The sequence below is a fragment of the Balaenoptera acutorostrata genome, chromosome 2, assembly GCF_949987535.1.
Source record: "Balaenoptera acutorostrata chromosome 2, mBalAcu1.1, whole genome shotgun sequence".
NCBI classification, from domain to species: Eukaryota; Metazoa; Chordata; class Mammalia; order Artiodactyla; family Balaenopteridae; genus Balaenoptera; species Balaenoptera acutorostrata.
Window position 1 is genome coordinate 91,655,242 of NC_080065.1, and position 23,226 is coordinate 91,678,467.

At 39.0% G+C, this 23,226-nt stretch overlaps 1 non-coding gene across 1 annotated transcript; it reads left to right on the forward strand.

The window, feature by feature from the left end:
* The first annotated feature begins 15,613 nt into the window (after positions 1-15,613).
* Positions 15,614-15,746, forward strand: LOC114239127 (small nucleolar RNA SNORA43). Its single transcript, XR_003624312.1, has one exon. It is a non-coding gene; the product is annotated as a small nucleolar RNA SNORA43 (small nucleolar RNA).
* Positions 15,747-23,226: the final 7,480 nt, after the last annotated feature.

Here is a 23,226-nt window from a genome sequence, read left to right on the forward strand (position 1 = left end):
TTTCTCCTCGTAGTTACAAAAGACTGGATGGTATCAGAGATGACGTTTCGGAAATAATTAAGAAAAATAACGACTTGCTTTCTTCAGCTAGGTCCACGCTTCCTTCACAGCTTCGACATAACAAGCTATAACATTGCTTTCTTATTGCTAGAATAAGGAAGATAAGCTCAAATGTGACAGACAGCAAGAAGCAGATGTTATAAAGAAACACAGAATCAAATGGAAAGCTTTCTTGTTTGCCATCAGAATGCATATTTTTCACTTTTTTCCCAAGGAAGGACAGCACATCCCTAGTGATGACTTAAATCCATTCAGAGTTTGGGTTTGCGACACCGTTTAATTACTTTAGATCCCCAGTGAGGTAAATTACCACTCCTAACTCCAACAGTTTTGGTTCCTGCATAGGGACTGAGGTGCTGTACAAGATTTGTGTTTCTTTTTATTTTCCATTGGAATAGCCACATGAGATGTTCTGATTTTTCAACAGACTCTCCTGGCCTCTTTGTCTCAGTCAGAAGTTTTCTATTAAAAAGAAAGGGGAAAAAAAAAAAATGCTCCTTACAAGAAGATACCACACATCTTCTGTTTAACCCCAGGAGTCCTCTCTCCAATTTGAAAGTCAACATCAGACAGAGAGGTAATGTAATGCTTTTTTGTTTTGTTTCAATCCGAACTCTCACAGTTGTTCAAATTGAATCAAGAAGCAAGATTTTCAAACTAAGTGGTGAGCTAAAATAAAACTGGGAGACATGCGTTCTACAAGGTTGTATGGGAGAAGTGCTGAGTACACCCTGAGAGAAAAATAAAGGAGGGGGTAAGGTCTGCATAAAGAGTTTATGGCTACACAACAATCCACAAAGCAATGTGTAGGAAGAGAATGTACACACCACCCGCAGTATAATCCAAGTTGCTGTAATACAGCTTGGTGAAATATTTCAGCACTGGGGTTTTTGAAAAAACTCTGTGAGTGAGATGCCTTCAGAAATAAAAACAAAGTTGGGTTCCAAGAATCTTAGTGATTCTCGCCCCCATCTGGCAACACGGACAAATGTGCATGTGTGAGTGCGTGTGCACCCACCCCCCACACACACGTGATAGGACAAGGCTGCTGTGTCTGAAGAGAAACACAGAACAATTTTCTCTTTGGGATGCTGGATCAAATTCCCAGTCTCCTAACTAGGTTAGGACTTTGTCCCCGCTTTGGGCATTGCCTTGTGGCAGAGAATAACCTCCTGCTCCATTTCTATTCCCTGCAAAAATAAAACCTTCAAGAAGAAAGAATGTCCTATTGTTGGAGCAGAATTATTCCTCCAGCTTCTCGAAGAGGAGGTATTTTTGGCATCTGGGAAGAGATTGTGTCCAGAGGGGCTTCTTAGTTTTACAGCTGGGTCCACTCAAACCAGTCCAACAAGCCAGCATTACATAGAGGAGCCCAGCCAAACACAGGCACTTCAATCACGCTCAATTCACTTGGGTTCTGGTAAATGAAATAAAACCCCAAAGCTTGGCTTTTTATTTTTCTTAGGGCAAAGTCCATTTAGAATTGATATAATCGCTTGCTATGGTTACATATGCCACATTTATTTTTAAATAGCTCCACATCCCAAGGGCTCCTGATTTCCATCCACACGGCAGGTAGAAAGGCTGCAGGAAAATAATTTTCAACACAGTCTACATTTTACTAGGTTCCAAAAAAGCACATCTGGAGATGCACACCTAAGTTGGTAAGAAGCTGGGCTGCTTGGTAAATATGCCCTGCATTTTGTGCCCTGCTAAAGGATGCCCAGCCAAAGACACAGCTGGGGATGAAATCCATCCCGTAATCTGCTAGCCAAGCTGAACATCCTGTCAAGGGGCTGCAACTGCCTAGAGGAAGAGGCCTTTTTTTTCCCTACCCTGTGTAAATATGTCATCCACTCATAACTCTTGTGCATGTGGGGCCGTGTCTGCAAGTCACCTAATAGGCGACTGGGGGCCCTGATTAGGAAGTCCTGTGTTTGCTCTCGAATACCAGTGGAGATGGATCTATAGAAGGCTGTTTCTCTGCTATAGCAGGGCTCAGGGGCCAGACTTTCACGGCCCCTGCCAAGAAGCTGACTAAGATGCGGACCAACACTGGGCTAAGACTCGAGCTCTCTGACTCGGGTTCCTCTGCTTCCTGGCCGAATGGTACTTTGTGCTTCTCCTAAGGAAGGTGACGACATTTGCCTACTGTTATCCAGGACTGGTGCTTTACTTCTCTTCCTTATCAGTTCCTTGCAGTCAGGGACTGGGTCTCACTCATCTTTGGATGCTAAATAGAGTCCAGCTGAGTCTTGATGGTTAATATCTTGTTTAATCCAGAAATTGCAAACTGTGACCTGTAGACCAGCCTGGCTGCTTGTGTATCATCTGGCACAGATAGAGTTTAGCAAGTTATAAATTAGGTTTTATGTTTTACATACATTCTTACATTTCCACATTAAAATCTGCATTTCTGGTTTCTTTGGAAAAACTGGGAATGCTGGCATCACTGGCTTTGCTTTGTCTCATGACAGCATTCAGCCAGAGCAGAGGAGCTGCTAGGCTTTTTGATCTGGCGTGTTCTCTAGGTCACAGAGTCACCATGGTGCCTTATTCCTTCCTGTGAATTATCTGCCTTGCTCTTCTACGAATACAGTTTAATTGAATAGGAGTCCATTGGAATAATGATCCAATAATCTCCCTTATTATATTCAGTTACCGGATCCAATGCTGTAGCATGGAGTTTGTCAACATTTTTTCCTCCTTATCATCCATGGTAGATGACTTTCACATGTGCAACACACTCTCAAGGGTGCTGTCAGTGTTATTCTAGCTGTAACAAGACTGTGAGATGGTTGCTATAGCCTGGAAAACTCTCTTCTTAGAAAAAGAAAGCAAATACTTCGCAGGCTTCAGAAAAGCTATTACTGGTAACAAATTTCTTGTGACATCTCACAACTGATCATGACACACTTGTGTGGAGTGAGAGTGCAGTTGCGAATAGCTTTGAAGCTGAAAAAGGAAAAGCATGAATAAGTTTAGAGAATTGTGTTTATAAAGCATGATAGAAAAGAAGCATCAACAAGACCTCCCAGTAAATAATTTTAGGTCAGGGTAAATACTAGGTTTACTAACTTCAGTTCAGTTTCCCACACATGTATTTATGACCAGGGCCAGCCCACTACATGGGAGAAATTGACAGCCACCTTCTTCTTGTGACTGGGCTGGTAAGGAATCTCTACTATTAGACTCATTTCCAGGATTTAGGTAAAGACAGGGTATTGTCTCTAGGAGACTCTTGAAGACAGAGAAGATCAACAGATTCTCTCAGATGCTCTCCTAGAACTTGAATTAGGGTCGGTGTCTTAGATTTGTAGTTTGTACCAAGAGAGTAGCAGGAAACCTGGATCCGTCTCAAGAGAAGGCGTGGAGGCTGAGAGCTCAGCAGCAATCGGGAGGGAGAAGCAGTAGGTCTGGACAGGGGGTGATAGAACCAGATGAAGGATTGACAGAGAGCCCTGGGGTGCTGAGTGCTGACTTAGGGAAAGAGACCCAGGAGATGAGCTTTTGAGAGAGAAGAATGGAGTAATGGCAAAATCCATGGGGATTGATTACTCCAGAAGTTCTTTCCAAAGCTGGCTTTGCTGGTGATTTTGAAATTCACCAGTGTTATACTGGCTCATTTAAGGCATGGTTGATGGATTGCCTTCACCTGGGGGGCAAGTGGAAAGTCAGATGCTAGTCCCTAATGCAGAGTGTGGTTTTTGTCTTAATCACCAATCTTTTTTACTTCAGGATTTTTAATAGGGTGACTGGCATTTTGCCTGAGAGCAATAGGGTCTTAAGATAAAGTATTGAAAGTCTGATGTTTCTAGGAATTAGATTGTTAACAGGCACAGTAAATGAATCAGGTGGTTCATTTTTCTTTGCAGTCTGGATTATGTACAAGTTGGCCTGGGCAAATCAGGAACCATCTATTGAGAATTAAGTATTTATTACTCTGCCCAGGCTCTGATTTCTTCAAATTCAAAGATGAAGAATTTTGAAAGAAAAAGAGATTTCAGAAGCTTCTAAAAAGGTGGTGTAGACTAATGGTTTTAGTCATAGCTCTTTAAGTTGTTTTTACCACCTCTCAGAGGGACTTAAATTTCAGCTGTCTGAGGCTGGCTAATTACTGAGGTAAAGTCAAAAGTTGTTCTGTGCTCAGAGAGGACAGGGGAATAAAAGCAGTGAACCACGAAACTGTGTCAGGAAAGTTTACTTTTCATGGTCATTGAATTAACGAAGGAACACGGCAGCTCTGGTCCGTCTCTGTCTGTCTTCGTGTCACCCTGGGCCTCGGTGCCACAACGGGAGAGACTCTTGTCAGACCCAAGCACCTTTTCCACCAGAGGGGAGCTGGCAAAACAGAATGCTCCTTGATTAGAAAAAAAAAGGTTGGAGATTGCTAATTCTCACTTTCCACTCACTTGCTTAAAATGTGACAATTGTGTTTCTGGGGTGTCCTTTGCGAGACACAAGGATGAGAAGTGGAGTTGGGGTGGGGGGCAGAAAACACAATGCCTGCCTTTTCTCCCTCTGGAGACGGAGAGAGCAGCATGACTTGCAGGTGGCCCCATCTGCAGCCACAAGGAATGCAACGACTTGGAAAAGAGCTCTACTTTTTTTTTTTTTATTGCAAAAAAAGAATGAGAAGAAAATGCTAATAGTTGCAGTTAGAAAATATGCCTGGGAGAATGGCCTTTATCATCTGCTTTTGAAGTAGGGGTTGAGAAAGAGATGAAGCCAGGGAGAGAACCCAGAGGGCTGATCAGGCATACAGAGCGCTGTGGGCACCCGGACACATTTGGCACCTGAGGGACTGAGAAACTTTTCTGTAAAGTCATTTCAAACTTGCTCGGTGATTTGGTGAGAATCATTTACATGGTCTTCTAAATGGTATATTCCTGTTTCATTCTCCAGACAAGAGCACAAGAGATGTTTATAAAGACCTTAGCCTCTGTTTAGGGATGTCTAAATACATTCTGGTAATTAACTTAACTTTGATCCAATGCAGTGCTTTTTCTTGGTAAAATAAATAAATCAGTGAAGGTTCTGGAACACTCTCCCCTTTGAGACCCCTACCATTAATATCAAACTGAATTATTTCAATGGATATTGTTAAGTCTGTTTTTTTTTAATCTCCTATCTGGTTTTCCTATTAATAAATAATATTAACTATCTATTAATAAGAGTTCAAAGTGAAAAACTTTATTAGTGCAATGCTTATCTTTTCTCATAAAACAAAACCTAAAAGTGTTCTATATAAGACTGTCCACAGGTTGGTAATATTCTTGTCATAATCTGCATCTCAGTTTCTCACTGTATTGTTAGAAAGTCTTAGTCACATGGCACAAGCAATAAAGAGAAGAGACCACACTTCAGCTTCCATAACAATGAATGGATTACGTACATTCAACTCTTGCCATTTTTATGTATCTCTCTTCCCTGAAACCCAGAAGGGAAAGAGTGAGGTGGAATTACTATTTAGCTGAAAAGTATCACAGGCTAATATGTACCAGATATGCTGTCACCTGCCTCTTGTCCCTGTTTCCTGGTATTTCCTCAGTTGTGGTGTCTGTGAAATGGGCTGGTCCCATATCAGACCTGGAGTTATGAAAGGAAGTATGATTCCTTTCATAAAGGGAGAAACATATATTTAATCATTTCATATGAACATTGAATTTCATCAATATAGAGCATAGTCTCATGTACTAACAGCTGATATCTTTTTAAAGAAAGATTTTAGAACGCTGTTTCAAATTGTTTAACTGTAAGAGTTTCTAGATAATATTCTTCTATAAAATATACCTGACCCAAAGGTAATAAAAAAATATACTTTAAGGAAGAAAATTTACTTGTATCTCACCACTTAGAGATAATCACAATTAACATTGTGAACTATTCCCTTTCAGAGTTTTTATATGCACATAAAATGACATTTTTATAAAATTTGGATCCTGCTGTATACATACTATTTATTGTACTCTGATTTTTTATTCAAAGTTAAATCCCTTCTCCCATGTGTTATTTTATTTTATTTTATTTTATTTTTTTTAAATTTATTTTATTTATTTATTTATTTATTTATTTTTGGCTGTGCTGGGTCTTCGGTTCGTGCGAGGGCTTTCTCTAGTTGCGGCAAGTGGGGGCCACTCTTCATCGCGGTGCGGGGACCGCTCTTCATCGCGGTGCGCGGGCCTTTCACTATCGCGGCCCCTCCCGTTGCGGGGCACAGGCTCCAGACGCGCAGGCTCAGCAGCTGTGGCTCACGGGCCCAGCTGCTCCGTGGCATGTGGGATCTTCCCAGACCAGGGCTCGAACCCGTGTCCCCTGCATTAGCAGGCAGATTCTCAACCACTGCGCCACCAGGGAAGCCCCCATGTGTTATTTTAAAATGACCATTACCTTTTTGTAAATGAAAATTACACCTTTATATGGCGGGAAAAAAACCAATACACTGCAAAATATGATGATGGAAAGGAACACTCTTTCCCATTATAGACCTCAGTTTTAAATGCTTCCTAGGGTTAGGTAAGCATGGTCCACAGTTTCTCATAGAGATTAAATTTTAGTGACCGGGCTATACTGTCTTTCTAAATTAGCATCACACTAAAGCATTGAGCAAAACATCCCACAGAATGTTAATTAATGAGAAAGAGAAAGTTCCCGTGCTGTACTTTTAAGATGATGTGAAGTCAAGCCCATTGTTAACGTCAGCCGAATTATTTATGTGATTGTGCAGGTGAACAACCGAGGATTTGTATAGGTAAGTGCAAGCAGCCCTGGAGAGTCATAGTATGGTCAGAGGAGTTTTGCAGCGGTCCCCAACCTTTTTGGCACCAGGGACTGGTTTCGTGGAAGACAGTTTTTCCACGGATGGGCGGGGATGGGGGTGAGGAATGGTTCAGGCGGTAACGCGAGCGATGGGGCGCGATGGGGAGCGGCAGATGAAGCTTCGCTTGCTCGCCCCGCACCTCCGGCTGTGCAGCCTGGTCCCTAACAGGCCGTAGACCGGTACCAGTCCGCCGCCTGGGGGTTGAGGACCCCGAGTTAGACTATCCAGTGACATTGGCCCCTAACGAAAAGACTGTGGCATCCTTGAGAAAGGCAAGGTATTGTCATGCTTGATATAGGATACTGCACCCCACAATTCTTCCCAGCCACACTCTTGCAACTCGAAGGTTGCAAATTCAGGTGCCTGCTTGGCCAGGAGAGGAAACTGAGTGACTGAAGTGGGAAGGTGTGAGAAACGAATAGGGAAAGATGGGAACCATGGTAAACAGGAAAGAATGTCTCATGGTGTGAGTGTGGAGTTACCACTCAGACTAGTACTTAATGGAAATGCAGCCTAGTGTCACCCTTTTGATTTTTTAAATGAGAAATAAGAAACCTAAATTTTCATGGGAATTTGCCCAATTTTTTAAGGTTGGCAATTTATTAAAAAATTTAACAGCGCTGGACTGTCCTTGCCTATTGGCTGCCTTAGAGGGCAGTCTTATTTTTCTTCCATAAAAGCCCCCTCACTGAAGACGACCATTGCTTTAACTTTACCTGCAAGCCCTAGCTTCTCTAAGCTCTGGAACAGACCTCCCCCTGCCCATCTGTTTCCCAGAAGGAAGCTCATGTGACACAGCTGGCTGGTACAGACCCTGACATAACATCACAGCATATCCAGGGCAAAAGATGAGCAGGGCCTTGGGGCAGGCATAGAATGAGGACAGTCCCATTTTTGCCATAGACAGAAAGTGGCATTTTGACCTTCTGGTTCTGCTACTGTGATAATATAAGGGGACACCCGAGGCTGCAGTGTTAGGATGGTACCCACTGCCACAAAATGGCCCTGTCTGTCTCTGGCGGAATTCTCCTTCCCGTGAGGGAGCACTTACGCCAGGGAAGTTGTGAGTAAGAGATCTGAAAATGGTCTAAATATCTTTTTTAAAAAATCCACTTAAGATGGTCTAAAACCTTCTCCCCCGTTCTAAAATACTCTTTCTGAAACCCAGCCCAACTCCCTTTATTTGTGTTAGCATATTTGCCCTTGAGTGTGCCTGGGTGAGTTTACTCTGTCACCTAAGAAGCAAAAGAAAGCAAATTCAATTTTATATAAGTAGTGAAAGAAAAATACCATCAAGAATCTTCAGGGCAGCAATTGTAGATGTTTTGCACCAGGGGAATTTGAGAATGTGCTTTGTGAAAATAACAAAAGGTTGCTAACAAGAGTCAACAAACCAGTTTGGGAACTGATGTCCCATAGAAATGATGGCCACCTGACAGGGTATGGGTGCCTCAAAGGGCTCTGGTGCACAACAGAGACCTCAGGTCCTATCTTTACAATGAGGCAGGCATCAGGTCACTCAAAATGGCTTACAACTGATGTCTTTGCTATTCTCCTACCTAAAGCAGTGTCTCATTATTGGGATATTGAAACATGGAATCAAACAAACCTATCAATCTATTTCTCCTAGTTATTTGCATTTCAAATTAGTGAGGTCTTTTAAAATATTCATGTTCTTTGACTCAGTAACACCACTTGCAGGAATTTACTCCAAGGAAACAATTCTACACAATAGCAAAAAACAGAAAACAAGTTAAATATTCAATAATAGTGGAATGGTTAAGTAAACCACAGTCTGTGATCTCAGTGAAATGTTATACAACCATTGCAATGATTATAAGGACTATGCAATAACATAGAAAATACTTATGTTAAAATGTTGCCAGAAAGGCAAGATGCAAAATTCTAAACAAGCATGATTATATATTATACAAACCAGCCAACTAGCGAGCAAAAAAATCCTTCATGCAGGAAATACAGGATTACAGGAAAATTCATTGAAAAGTTAACAGTAGCACTGTCTGGGTGATATCAGTTTTTCTCTTCTTTCCTTAATTTTCTGTATTTTCTTAAATAAGCATATATTACTTGTATAATGAAAAAAAGTATACATTTAAAAATGGGGCTCAGTCCCAACGCTTTAGAAAATGATAGCTAGGGACTTCCCTGGTGGCGCGGTGGTTAAGAATCCGCCTGCCAATGCAGGGGACACAGGTTCAATCCCTGGTCCAGGAAGATCCCACATGCTGTGGAGCAACCAAGCCCGTGCACCACAACTCCTGAGCCCATGCGCCACAACTACTAAAGCCTGCGCACTCTAGGGCCCTCGTGCCGCAACTACTGAGCCTGTGTGCTGCAACTACTGAAACCCGCGCGCCTAGAGGCTGTGCTTCACAACAAGAGAAGCCACTGCGATGAGAAGCCCATGTGCTGCAACGAAGAGTAGCCCCCACTCGCTGCAACTAGAGAAAGCCTGGGTGCAGCAATGAAGACCCAAACGCAGCCAAAAAAAGAAAAAGAAAAAGAAAATGACAGCTAACACAAAATGAAGCAGTCTCTTCAACAAAGTGGATCTAGGGTTATCATTAGCAGGATTTTCTAAAGCGAAAATGTTCATCCAGTGCAATAATGATCCAAAAGCACTGCTTCTGAGGAGGGGAAATAAATCCAACATTTCCCTCAAATAACTCTGCCAACACTGTGCACAGAATCAAGTTAATTATTCCAAGGATGGTTTACAACCCAAAGCAAGAGATTTTCTTATTTTTATCATAATCTCAGTGAAACCTTGTACATGTGGTACAATCAGTGAGAAAATTAACCTTATTAAAATCCAGCTACAGTATTAAATCAGGGATTTCCATGGAAGCAGATTCAGAAAGTTGAATGAATGTAAAGTGAAGTGGAATTTCCTTTCATTTTGTACCCCCTCCCCTCATAAATCTCTGCCCTTCAATTTCATCAAGTGATCCTTTGTTCTGACATTCTGGGCAGGAAGTATGGAGAGAACTGATCAGCTTTCCTAACACCTCTTGTGAGTTTTGAATATGCACGTGTTTGAATACATCAAACACATCTGCTTCAAGACAGTCCATGCTAAATAATCTCACCATGTGTAATTCATACACCACACCAGCTCCCTTCCTCTTGTCTCCCCTTCATGTAATAGCAACTCACACAGACACACACTAGAGTTTTCCCAGCCTGATTTTTAAAATGGAGGAAAACAAATTTGCAACAGGAATGTGAAAAGCACTATGTTGCTATGTCCAAATAACCATCAAGAGAGAAATAAATCAAATTCAGCAAGTGAGAGGAGAGATGGGAAAGGGAGAGGACTGAGAGGAGAGAAATTTAGGCTGGAAATTCCATTGTGTGGTTTTCAAAGGCTTTTCTGAGCTTTCTCTTTCTATTATCACCTTACAAATAGCCTATTGAGTAGAAGAGGATGCAAATATTTGTTTTGGGTTTCTTGCTACCTTCTTCTAGAAGATGGAGAAAAATGTTAAAGAGGATATGTTATTATTCTTGTATCGTTTTTGCTTTATTTCACTGAAGTGGCAAAAAGACACAAAGTGAACACACAAAAACAAGCATTACTATTGATGCCACATTGACTTACTTTTTCATCTTGTTTTCTTCGTGTGTGTGGCTCAGGCTATTAGAAGAAATGTATTGATTGGTCGACAATTATTCCTAAGATCCTTCCATAGGGATGTGTATGAATTAAGTTTGTATGTTTGAAGAATTAAGTTTGAAGTAGACAAAGTTTATATTAGCTTTCCCTAGTCATTATCATCTTTCCTTTCATTTGTACAAATTAAATACTACACGCTTTCCCCTGGCCTCTTTCCTAATTTGCTTGGTTGTATCTGAAAAGTCTTCAAATTTGCCACGGCTTATCCTCAGAGGAACAGACTCACCGGCATTGACATCTACAACAAGGCTTCAAATTTGGTTCTGAAAGTAATCTGGGCAGAACTATTTTCTGTCCTTGAGCATTAGTTTACTTATTTGAGTCTGTTCAAAAACAAGGTTAATAGTACAGAGCTTAACTGAATGGAATTCCCAAGATGTTAAGTTAAACATCATTTATGGAAAACCGCATTTAGTTCATAAGCCCATCAGCAACACTCAACAAGGACATGAGGATGGATGTCCTACCACTAAATGCTGCCTCACAAATCCAGCAAGTCCTTCCCTTTCCTAACTGGTTTTCGATTCACAAAGGGATCTGACCTTTACCCTATGGTTTCTTATTTCCTTTAAAAGTCAGAAAAAAGCTATGAAAGAGTTTATTAAAACGTCTTATAAAAGACTGTCCATTCCTCAAAAGCTGGCCCTTGCCTCTCAGCTTTTCTCTTCATCCATTTCCACTGGGATTTGAAACATTACTTTAGTTCCCAAGTCAGGGAGGACATTTCTCTTTATTTCCCACATATTCCTCCGACCGGAGCATATATTTCAAATAGCAGTAGCTTGCAAAATTGAATAAACAATTCCACAGGTGTTCCAGTGCCCACTCAGACTTATCAGGAGGTGTGGAGATGGCCTCTGAATGGTTGGGAGACTGGCAGAGCGGTGCTAGAATTAACCAATGTAAGAGTTCCTCAGTGAGGTGTTTCTCAATTAAAAAAAATAAAACAAAAATAGGGCCCCATAGCTACCGTGCCCTGTGTTAAGAACATTATGCATTACTTATTCCAATCTGAACGATTCCCTGGCCTCTGCAAACCCTTCGTTTTTCCTCCCAGTCCTCTGTCCCAGGAGGAATTTTGCTATGTGTGACCCTAGCAGGCACCCCAAGTCTTTATTGGTCTCAGCTCCTTAGTGATTCCACTAACATCTACCTCAAAAACTTTGACACTTCCTTTTATAGTGACATAGGACAGACCATCTCTTTGTGATTGTCCTAATGAAAATGGAATTCAGCTAGAACACACACACACACACACACACACACACACACACACACACACACACGCACCCCCCGTACACATACAAATTCTTCTCTTGCTTCCAAACCCAAATGCTTTTACTTTCCTTTGATTTTCAGCATGCCTCTTTGGGAGTGAAGAGCTTCATTGTTCGAGGAAAGTTTCAGCGAATGGGTAATTTCCTGGCCTTCTGCATTGCGAACACACTCATGATAACAATTAATGAGAGGAAGGGTTTTTATGATAGCGTCTAGCTTCCGGTTTTCAGCTCTTAGATTCTCCCTATATGCGCACGGATCCTATTACCTCTGGGAGAGCTCTTATTAATCTCAGTGTCAGAGCTGTTTCAACAAATCTACTGTAATAATGAAAAGTCATCTTATCACACTTTGCTCTCAGTAAATTTACCATTCTTTGATAAGGTTGCAAACAACTGGGAAGTAATTGATCTGTAATTAGCGTGGCAACTGCTGAAGAGAGTCTGGGCTGGGGTTTCATCATTTATCTGCCCAGCACAGTGCATCCTTCTCCCCAATGCTAAATTATTTAGCATTCCTTTCAAATACAAATGGTCTCAATGGGTTCTCCATTATTTTAAGAACTTTCTGAAGAGGAGGCTAACATTTAAATTTGTGATTATCTGTCACCAGTGCAGTGCTTAGAGGAGCTGGGAGTGGAAAGGGATCATTTTTCACACATGACTTGCCTGCTGAAGCCAGCCTGTGCTATGAATGGAGAAGGACAGGGGCTCTTTGATCCGAACCAAACTTGCACAATTTATCTTTCAAATGCACTAAAGCTTTTGATAAATGTCAATTTGACAATTAAATTCTTCAAGGGCCACAATATATCACTATCACAGTGTCTATTTTTGAGGGTTGGTCAGCCATAACATCTTTCAGCAGACTGCAGCAAGCAGAAGTCAGAGGAGAAATGATAGCTCTCAGGCCTCGCTCTTCTACACATGGTATTTTTATCTCTTGCTGAGTAAAAGAGCTGTGATCTTTTCCTTCAAGACAGGGCACAGCTCTGACGGCAGAGTTTAGGGTTTGCCTTGCAACCCAAAGGGATTGTGTTTGAGATCTGTCCTCTATCATTTCTCTGGTAGTTCAGGGGAGAAATGCATGAAATTTTTCTTGTCATTTGCCCTTTTTGACAGTCTATTTGCTACATTAATATATATATATGTATAGTCTATTTACTATATTAATATATATACGAATATATATGTATTTCTCTTCTCAAAGGTATTTTCCTTTGTGTTTTGCAAGAGTCAAGACAAGGCAAGCCTGCCATTCTCAAAAGTCTCAAAGTTGGTAGGAGGAGCAGAAGTAGAATCACTGAGTTAGGACTTTGGTTTTATGTAAAACCCAGTTTAATGACAAAAGTCATTGTTAAGTCAAAGAGTGTAGATCGTAGTTGCAGGTTGAAGGGAATGGAGAAAATAAATGGTAGGCATGAGGGTTTGAGGTGAGATTTCACCTTCAAGGCCATTTCAATCTTTCAGGGTACAGGAACTACAAAGTTATTTCATGCCTAAGCCTGGATCTTTCTATGCTTCTTTGAGAACTAAAATAGCTATCAGATCATGAAGAAAGACTGGTCCCTGCCTTCTCAGGGTTGATGTTCAAAAGCACTTCTCCTCTTTGCTCTTTTTGCTGTATGAAAACTCAACCCTTACTGGAAGAATAACAATTGTAATGTGACATTTTGAAATGTTTCACATGAAAGATTATTGCGAACTCCACGGTTACGAAGGAGTTTCTGAAGTGCTGACAAAGGAAGATACTTTGGACGGAGCAGCAATGCCTCTGTGATCAACTTTTAAGCTCTTCCGTCATCACAGATAGTGCTGCCATGGCCCAGTGTGGTCCCACCACCCAGACATTTGGCACGGATATGATTCTATCTTTTGACAAAACTGACATTTCAGTATGATTGTGAAGAAGACTAAAGCTCCCTCATCAGTTGGCTGACCTGCTGAAAATACAGACATAAGATGCTGCTCTGATGTCTGCATGGTACCTTTTCTCAAGAACTGAGGAGAATCGCTATAATCCTTACTATCTCTAAGAAAAAGTAAAAAAGAACCAACTGACTGAGTGTCTTGAGGGCATCTCACTGTTTCCAACACAGATTAATTTTTTGGATGGGCTACCATGCACTATTGTCAATCAAACCCTCCTAGAATCATAATGTGACATCAGCCCTCAGTACAGCTAGAGTCATGAGTGCTGAAAGTTAGCTACAAAAGAAATGGAGGTCACGTCCCTGACCTTCAAAATGTTTGCAGTCTCTAACTTTTTTTTAAGGACTGAGAATAACAATTATTCTGTAGTTGGAGCTACCAGAGGATATTTGTCATATGTTTAAGGTTATTTCATGATGGCAAAACTGGGTGTAATGACAGGAAAAAAAAAGTTATTTTGGTCAATGACATTTCAAAGTACAGTTCTAAATAGCACCAACAACTCTAGTTGAAATTTAGCAAGTGATCATTTAGCTTTTCTATGGCAGCCGTGTAATATTTAGCTCTTTGTTCTGCTGTGCCTATTATTGTAAGGTACACACATGCCCTGCAAGTAAAATTCTCTTTTCTGTTTTTCTCGTATTTTCTCCAACCATATCTTATTGGATACACTTAATATATGATCAGTAAGTAGGTAAACCTCTACTGATGGATAAACAATTATCCATTTTAAGTACTGATATTCAGACATTCCATATATCATAATGCATTTTTTAAGAGATGGGCAACGTCCTTTGGAACGATATTGCTGATGTAATAAACTTCTAAACTTTCATTCTCTATGTAAATTGTCTACTGAAATATCACTAAATTAATCATTGACATTAAACATATGAAATCAGATTAAAAAATTAATCCATAATTGAAAATTTCATCATTTACCCCCAAATAGCACTTGGTAAGTATCTCATGTTATCTAACACTCTCCCCTGCATCACTGGATGAACTGCTTCCAGAACTGCCCAGATTTTGTCCTTTTCACTGACTTTTGATACATCACACACTGTAGTAGGTGGAGTCTGAGGCAGAAGCACAAATATAGGCCAATATATCACATCTAAATATTTAAAAGTTACACATTATGTCTAAAAATTATAAAAGTTACACATTAAAACTAGCACTCAATAAAATATGTTTATTCTTCTACCTTGGTAAATATATGTTCATAATAACAAAATTGAGTAACGTGTTAAAAAAAGCAGAGTTTTTATATGACTGAAAGTCAGCAAAATATAAAAAATGACAGAATTCAGTTACTTTTACACGTCTGGATGTTTTGGTGATGTGCTGCTGGTGTTTGGATGAATAATAAGACATATATAATTCATAAGTTATTTATATATTTATCCCCTAAAATTCTTTTTCTTGCCTTCCTTTCAACAAAATTATATTGCTTTATTTATTTTTAAAAAAATTGTATTTAGGTGAAATTCACATAATATAAAAGTTACCATTTTAAAGTGAACAATCAGTGGCGCTTAGTATATTCACCACATTGTGGAATCTAGTTCCAAAACATTTTCATGACCCCAAACAGAAACCCCACCCCCTAAGTACTCACTCACCGTTTGTCACTCCCCCAACACCTGGCAACCATGAACAAAATTATATTGTAATGATTAAGATTTTTTTCGTAAATTTTTGTCCTATTACCAAAAATCATGTGTTAAATGTGAAAGGTACTAGTAATCAAATATATGAAATACAAATACATTTTTTATCAAAAACTTAAATCACTGGGTGGGAAGGAGGGGACGCTGCCCTGCAGATGCTGGACCCGCTTGCACCACGGGTGTGGCTGCCTGCTGCACCTGTGACGTTGGGGCAGAGAGGAAGCAGCTATTTCTATGCTTAGTGCTCAGAACAGTGGGTGCTAAGAATGGTTTGTAGCCGGACATCGCAAAAAAAGCCAAAAAAACAAAAAAAAAACCCTACTTAAATCAAACATAAATATTTATTATTATTGGGTTGGCCAAAAAGTGCCTTCAGTTTTTAAGTAAAAATAAGACACATTTTTCATTTTCACCAAGAACTTTTATTGAACAACGTAGTCACCATTTTGTTCCACTACCTTCTGCCTCTTTTCAGGCAACTTCATAATTCCATCTTCCCAAAACTTTTTATCTTTTTGAGCAAAGAACTGCTCCAGGTGCCTTTTACAGTCTTCCAGGGAATTGAAATTTTTTCCATTAAGAGAATTGTAAAGACCAAAACAAATGCAAATCCGAAGGTGCAATGTCTGGTGAATACAGCAGATGAATCAGAACTTCCCAGCCAAGCTGTAACAGTTTTTGTCTGGTCATCAAAGAAACATGCGGTCTTGCGTTATCCTGATGGAAGATTATGCATTTTCTGTTGATTAATTCTGGACGTTTTTCGTTGAGTGCTGCTTTCAGTTGGTGTAACTGGGAGCGGTACTTGTTGGAATTTATCGTTTGGCTTTCCAGAAGGAGCTCGCAATAGAAGACTCCCTTCCGATCCCACCATATACACAACATCACCTTCTTTGGATGAAGACCGTCCTTTGGTGTGGTTGGTGGTGGTTCATCTCGCTTGCCCCACGATCTCTTCCATTCCACCTTGTTGTACAGTATCCACTTTTCATCACCCATCACAATTTGTCTTGAAAATGGAACGTTTTCGTTACATTTCAGTAGAGAATCGCACATGGAAATATGGTCATGGTCAAGAAGGTTTCGCTTCACTTAGGTGGAACCCAAACATCAAAACAATTAACATAACCAAGCTGGTGCAAATGATTTTCAACACCTGATTTGGATATTTTGAGTATGTTGGCTATCTCCCGTGTGGCATATGATTGTTCTCAATTAATGTCTCAGTTCCACTGGTCTACCTGACCATGGAGCATCATCCAGTGAGAAATCTCCAGCATGAAACTTCAAAAACCACTTTTGACAAGTTCGATCAGTCACAGCACCTTCATACACTGCACAAATCTTTTTTTGTGTTTCAGCTGCGTTTTTACCTTTCTTTTTTTTTTAACTTTTTTTTTTTTTTTTAATAGATTCATTTATTTATTTTTGGCTGCGTTGGCTCTTCGTTGCTATGCGCGGGCTTTCTCCAGTTGCGGTGAGCAGGGGCTACTCCTCGTTGCGGTGCGCAAGCTTCTCATTGTGGTGGCCTCCCTCTGTTGCTGAGCACGGGGTCTAGGTGTGTGGGCTTCAGTAGTTGTGGTTCACGGGCTCTAGAGCACAGGCTCAGTAGTTGTGGCGCACGGTCCTAGCCGCTCCGTGGCATGTGGGATCTTCCCGGACCAGGGCTCAAACCCGTGTCCCCTGCATTGGCAGGCGGACTCTCAACCACTGCGCCACCAGGGAAGCCCCATTTTTATCTTTCTTGAAATGATAAAGCATAATATGCCGAAAATGTTGCTTTTTTCTTCCATCTTAATATTAAAATGGCTACAAAAAATTCACCGATTTTGATAAGTTTTTTTTTAAAATGCAAGCTGATATGACAGCTGTCACAATACAATCTAACAAAATTGTTTCAAATGAAGTTAAAGACAACTAAGCACTACTAGAGCCAGCTTATGGAAAAAACCGAACAAACTTTTTGGCCAACCCAATAGTTTTCATATATTTTTCAAGAATGTTATTTTTCTACTACAATATTAAAATTACACATTAAAATTAAAAAGCAAAATATAAACTACAATTACTGACTATATGAATTTTTCATAAACTTTCAAAAGTAAAGTTGACTTTTTAATGTACTTTTAAAAAGTTGTATTATTTTTACAAAAATAAAAATATACACAATTAACGTTCAGTGTTCATTTACAGTGTAAGATACCTACATATATACAAATTTAATAGTAACATTAATTATTTTATATTGCAAAAAGTTCCTCAGCTACCACACTTTCAAAACTGTTGCAAATACCATAAAAATTGTGGGTACCTCCAGAACAATGAAAAAGGACATGACTAGACAAAAAAAAGAAAAAAAAAAAAAAAAAAAAGGAAACTTCATACCAGTATGCTGCTAAACCAGCATGGGGAGAGAGGGGATTAGTACTAATTAATTACTAATTAGCACTAGTAATGTCCTGATTAGTAATATTTACCTATTTCATTTAAGGCTACCAGTGATTTAAAATCTGGCTTGCAAAATTCCCGCCTTTTTAACCACTGGCTCTTGGGAGCTGGTATGAGCTAGCTCCAGCATACCACTGTTAGCACCTTGGGAAATGATACTTCACTAGGCAGGATTTGTAACATTTATGCTATCTGAGAGTAAGAATTTGACAAGTTACTTAATATGTCTTTTCTCATAACTAAGCATCCTCAGCTTAATGCTCCCCACTCTTGGAAGCAGTCTCCATCTGTGATGTAGAGAGAAGCACAACCTCCAAAATTTCAGGTCACTTGGACATAGTTCCCTTTTGTTTCAAAGACATAGGGCAAGAGATGTGGTGAAGTGTTTCTCTGGGGCTTGAATGGTGTTAATGAAAAGATGGATGTTTAGGAATTCTAGTCACTCTGTGCCAATGCTGAGCATCAGATTCAGAGAGAAAGAGACTCCTGTGTATTATTTAATCAGTTTTATGTGTTTGCAAAATTCAGAGTCCTTTAAATTACAGGGCCCCAGGGTCCCTTAATGGTGAAACTGCTTATCAATCAGATCAACTATACTACTTACGTTTGTTAGATCTACCTCTTTTTTAGGTTCTGATCTACTTGATCTGTCTTAGACTCAGAGAAGTAAATTAAAATCTTCCACCTCTAGGACTTCTATTTCTCTGTACATATCCTTGTGATTTTGATATACATTTGTCTCATGATTAATGATGTTGAACATACATAAAGGTGCCATCTGTGTATCTTCTTTGGAGAAATGTCTATTCAAATCCTTTGCCCATTTAAAAATTGAGTTATTTCTCTCTCTACTGTTAAGTTGTAATAATTTTTATATATTCTATCCAAGTCCTTTATCACATGTATGATTTACAAATATTTTTCCCATATTGTGGTTATTTTTTCACTTTATTGATAGTATCCTTTGAATCACAAAAGTTTTTAATTTTAATGAAGCCCAAATTATCTAACTTATTTATATTTTTTCTTTCCTTGCTTGTATCATTATGTCATATCTAAGAAACCATTGCCTAACCCAAGGTCGTGAATATTTACTCCAACGTTTTCTTCCACATTTTATAGTTTTAGCTCTTATATTTAGATCTCTGACCCATTTTCAGTTAATTTTTGTATATAGTGTAAGGAAGGAGTCCAACTTATTCTTTTGCATATGGATATACAGTTGTCTCAGCATTGTTTGTTCAGAGGATTATTCTTTTCCCCATTGAACATTCATGACACCCTTGTCAAAAATAATCTGACCATAAATGTAAGAGTTTGTTATGGAATCTCATTTGTATTCCATGAGTTTGTATGTCTATCCTTATGCCAGAATCACACTGTCTTGATCATTGTGGCATTATAGTAAGTTTTGAAATTATGATGTGTGAGTCCTCCAACTTTATTTTTACTTTTCAAAATTATATTGGCTATTCTGGGTAACTTGCACTTCCGTATGAATTTTAGGATTGGTTTATCAATTCCTTCAATAAAGGTATCTGAAATTTTGATAAGAATTGCATTGAATGTGTAGATGAATTTGGTGATTATTGCCATTTTATCACTATTAGGTCTCCTGATTCATAGACATGAGACATCATTCCACTTATTTAGGTCTTTAATTTCTTTCAACCATGTTTTGTAGTTTTCAGTGTTCAAAAAACTTGCTCTTCTTTTGTTTAATTTATTGCTACCTTTTTCTTTTTGGTGCTACTGTAAATGGAAGGCTGGAAGTCCAAGATCAAGGTTTTGGCAGGTTTGGTTTCTCCTAAAACTTCCCTTCAAGCCTTGCAGATGACCTTCTTCTCACTGTGTTCTCACATGGACTCTCCTCTGTGTGTATACACCCCTGGTGTCTCTTCTACCTCTTACAAGGACAACAGTCCTATTGGGTAAGGGCCCCTCCCTTATGATCTCATTTAACCTTAATTACCTCTTTAAAGACCTATCTCCAAATACAGTCACTTGGGGGCTTAGGGCTTCAACATATTAACTCTGGAGAGGATACAGTTCAGTCCATAATGATTGATAACTTTTGCTTTTGTTTTCTGCCATTTTAAAAAACAGAATCTTTGTATTGATGCTGGGCCTATTCCTTATTTCTCATCACTGAATGAGTTGTATTTTTCCAGACCAGCTATTTGCTTGTATAGCTTCCTCTGTTTCTCTGAATCAAAATCAGCCCAGCAGAAGGCTATACAAAGCTACCACCCATCATTCGAAACAAAGTATATGTAGCTTGTCTGTTTCTGACTGAGTCTCACCTTTAGAAAATGTATTTAAAATTGAGGTATAATTTATATACAGTGAACTGCACAAATCTAAAGTGTTCAAGATGATGAGTTGACCACTGTTCATACCTTGTAACCCTCACCCATATCACATTATGGGACATTTCATCACACAGTAAAGTTTCTTTCCTGTCAATCACTACCCCTTCCCACCTTCATTTTCTTGCATGTCAAACGCTATTCTGATTTTTATCACCATAGATTAATTTTGCTTGTCCTATGATTTCATATAAATGTAATCATACACTATGTACTCTTTTGTATATGGCATCTTTCACTCAGCATAAATTGCTTGAGATTAATTCATGTTGTTGGGTAAAACAGTAGATTATTCTTTTTTACTGGTGAATAGTGTTTCATTATAAGACTATACCACAAGTTGTCTACCTATTCTCTTGTTGGTGGACATTTGGGTTGTTCCTAGTTTTGACTGTTATGCCTAAAGATGGTATGAAATCTCTTGTACATGTATTTTTATAGACAAATGTATTCATTAATCTTGGGTAAATACCTGGGAGTGGAATGCTGCATCATAGGCAGATGTATTTTTAACTTTATACATCAATCAAAGTTGTTGTACAATTTTATATCTGCACTGGAAATGTATGAGAATTCTAGTTGGCCCACATTCTCACCAATACTTCATCTTATCAAGCCATTTTAATTTCATCCATTTTCACGGGTTGTAGTGGTATCTGTGGTGTTAATTGGCATTTCCATGATAACTATCAATGTTGTACTACATTTTGTGTACGCTTTGATCAATCATATATCTTCCTTTGCAGAGGTTCTTTTGCCCTTTGTAGTAAAAAAGTTAGTCTTCACAAAGAGAAGATTTGGCCTTTGCCTTTGCTTCTGGAAGATAATCTATATCATACCTGATAGGAGTGTCTTTATTAAGGGCAGAGGCTGGCCACCAAAAGATCAATCATATGAATAGAGGGTGGGTGCTTTAGGTCACATGGAGTCAGTTGACCTAGAGGCTGAGATCAAGCAGATGGGCAATCAATCAATCATGCCAATGTAGTGAAGCCCCAATAAAAACTCTGGACCTCAAAGTTTAGATGAGCTTCCCAAGTTGGCAATACTCTATGTGTACTGTTACACATCAATGCTGGGAGGGTAATGCGTCCTGGGGACAACAGAAGCTTCACATTTGGAACCAATCCCAACTATGCCTTAGGAGTCTCTTCCTTTGACTGATTTTCTGAAAAATTTTTTTCTCTCTAATAAACTGTAACCATGAATATAAATAGCTTTCAGTGAGTTCTGTGAGTACTTCCAGAGAATTATTGAAACTGAAGGTGCTTTTGAGAACCCCTCTTCTCAGAAGCGAGGGTGGTCTTGTGGAGAACTGTGCCCTTAGGCCCTGTAATTTAGCTAACTCTGGGTATGCCCCCTTTTATTGTCTTTGTTATTGAATTATAGATGTTTTTACATATTCTGAATACAAGCACTTTGCCAGATATATATATAAAGCAAATATTTTCTCCCTGTGTGTGGAGTGCTTCTTTACTTGTTTAACAGTATCTTTCAATGAGCAGAAGTTTCAACTCTGAAGAAGTGAAATTCATTATTTGCTTCTTTTATAGTAAGTGCTATCTATGAGCTAAGAACTCTTTCCTGGTCCTGGTGTCATAAAGATATTCTATGTTTTCTCTAGAAGTTTTATGCCCCTTATATGTATTTTAAAATTTGTTGATTATATCTGTCTCCTATCTTCTCACTGAAAATGATGTTTACAGAAATTTCTTCATTTTCTTTTGCTTTTGTACAGAGCAAAGGGGAGACCATGTTGACCTGTACTGCTCTGGTCATACCAGGAGTCTACAGCAATGTAATTTGAATTTAGAAAACCAATCCCAATATCCCATTAATTTTATATATTTGGAATCTGTTCCATTACAAAAAGTCATGAATTTATAGCTCATTTAAAAGTAAACTTTGCTCCAGGAGATTGTACGACCAGCCCCAGATAAGCCAAGTATATGATATTGAAAGAACACCTCAATGCTGAGGGGGAAGAGGAGGAGATTAATGACATGTGCTTTTGAGACAGGGAATGGGGAGACAGGGACCCAATGCCCCATGCACAAATATTACCAGCTGGTGTGTGAGTAAAGGAGGAACAATGGAAGAAACAGAACAAAAGAAACCATGGTAAATTCTTCAATCTAAATGCTGCTCTTATTTTTTCCTTAAAATAATATTTAGAAAATCTGTAATTCCTCTTTCTATAATAAACTCAAAAGTCCCTCCCACAACCCTGATGACTTTTACAAATGCTGGTTTGGTCCAGATGAAGGAATGAGAACTACATGCACTTTGCATAGAAAAGAAATATTTGGTAAACACAATCTTGAATAAGATTGGTAAACTGAAGTCATAAATACAAATATGTTGCTGTCTAGGCCTACTTACCACTAATAAAACATAAATGGGCTCAGAATTTCAGTGTCGCAAGAGATTAGATGATGAGTTAGTAAGGTTAGTAGAAGGAATGCATATGACAGTGGATTTAATTATTACTGAGTATCCTAGACTTAGTTGAGATCATGTCAGAGCGTTTACTACTGTGACACTATAATAAGACAGCATTGCTGGGAAAAATCTTTTGTATAAACATTTTGCTGCAGTATCAACCAAATGTGTACCTACATGCATGTATATACATATGAATGCATATTATTTGTAAAATATGCACATGGTTTTCTCGTTCATTATTTCCTGTCTAATAATACAGGGCAAGAACAATGTCTATATGAGTTAAGACTAAGTCTCTAATTTTGTTTATGTTTCCTTTTGAGTTTTTTATGGTAAAGGTGACTAGTTTAAGAAATTAAGATGTTATATGAGCTTTTTGGTCCCATTTGTAAAACTTATGACATTTAACTCAGACTCTTTATAAAACCCTACTCACCCTTCTAATATGACAGTCTGAAAAGTTTTTTAAATAGGATATAGTCTGGAGCTTGCCCTCTTGTAATGG